At 36.2% G+C, this 1,344-nt stretch overlaps 1 long non-coding RNA gene across 1 annotated transcript; it reads left to right on the top strand.

Moving 5' to 3' along the window:
- The first annotated feature begins 124 nt into the window (after window positions 1-124).
- On the top strand, window positions 125-1,338 carry LOC107701392 (uncharacterized). Its single transcript, XR_001635639.1, has 3 exons — window positions 125-185; window positions 821-897; window positions 1,076-1,338. It is a non-coding gene; the product is annotated as an uncharacterized LOC107701392 (long non-coding RNA).
- The last annotated feature ends 6 nt before the right edge of the window (window positions 1,339-1,344 follow it).

The raw sequence follows: 1,344 nt of genomic DNA, 5'->3' as shown, positions 1-1,344 counted from the left end.
AAATATATTCCCCACCTCTTGTAATGTTATTTCAGATCATTTATATGAAATGAAAAAATACTAAGATACTCTTGTCTGTGTGTGTGTGTGTGTGTGTTCTGTTGCAGCTTCACAGCTCATTCAAAGTGCTCCAGTCTGGTTTTTGATTCTACATCATTCTTCGATATTCTACTTCATCTTTAAAAGTAAGATTAAATAGAGTTTAAAACTTGATTTAGCCAACTATTTTGTCAAATACTGACATTGATCCACACTACAGCTTAAACATGGAATAAATGTGCAATGTCAAAAGGTTAATATCAATAGAGAATGGCAATATGTTGTCACAATGGCAATGAAGAGGTATTTCATGCAGACATTGATAAGGGCAATGGCAATTGATGATACAGCAAGTGTTAATCATTCCAACGCGATCTGTTGAGTCATATAAACATAAAATAATATAAAATGTCTACATTCACTACGGAACTCGGATTAAAATTAAACTGAAACTCGGTATGGTAAACAACTAAAATAAAATGTGGCCTTATAATTGATATCTGTAGATTTATTATATTATAGATACAGTGATTTGCATTAAACTGTAAGTGCTAACACCACAAATAAAGAAAAAAATATATACATGGAAATGTTATCTGCGGCAGCTCGTTGATACCCGGCCACTTATTTGTACGTATTAAACTTATTCATTTATTTGGTCGCTTGCATCCTTGTTCGACAGATCTAAAATATATTCCCCACCTCTTGTAATGTTGTTTCAGATCATTTATATTAAATTAAAACATACTAAGATACTGTGTGTGTGTGTGCTCTGTTGCAGCTTCACAGCTCATTCAAGTGCTCCAGTCTGGTTTTTGATTCTACATCATTCTTCGATATTCTACTTCATCTTTAAAAGTAAGATTAAATAGAGTTTAGCCTACTTTTACGTCCTACATTTAACAGTAATCTTTGCTATGAGATGTCATGAAATTTTGTATGAAAATGTGCTTGTGTGATTACAGGTGCTGTGAGAAAAAGTCAACACCGATACTTGTTACTTATTTCAATGTTTTTGTCGCACTCTTGTTCTAAGGTTATCACAGTCAGCTGGATCCGGTCCGTATCCAGATCAGATGATGGACCTGCAACATGAGACGACCACAACGCAGCCCTGAATGTCAGCAAAGACCACGACAAGTGAACATCACGACTGGACTGACATCAGCACAGATCCTCAGCAAAGACCACGAGAAACAGACAAGTCCTCTGCACAGACCCCTATGGCCAGCAATGAACGTGTCAGGCCAGGAGCTGCTAGGACCACAATGCAGTTTTATCCTGCTTATAGTCACTGTTAATCCA

The sequence above is a fragment of the Sinocyclocheilus anshuiensis genome, unplaced genomic scaffold, assembly GCF_001515605.1.
Source record: "Sinocyclocheilus anshuiensis isolate Anshui unplaced genomic scaffold, SAMN03320099.WGS_v1.1 scaffold2436, whole genome shotgun sequence".
NCBI lineage: Eukaryota > Metazoa > Chordata > Actinopteri > Cypriniformes > Cyprinidae > Sinocyclocheilus > Sinocyclocheilus anshuiensis.
Note: the sequence above shows the minus strand (reverse complement) of the source record. Positions and strands in the feature narration are given on the sequence as shown.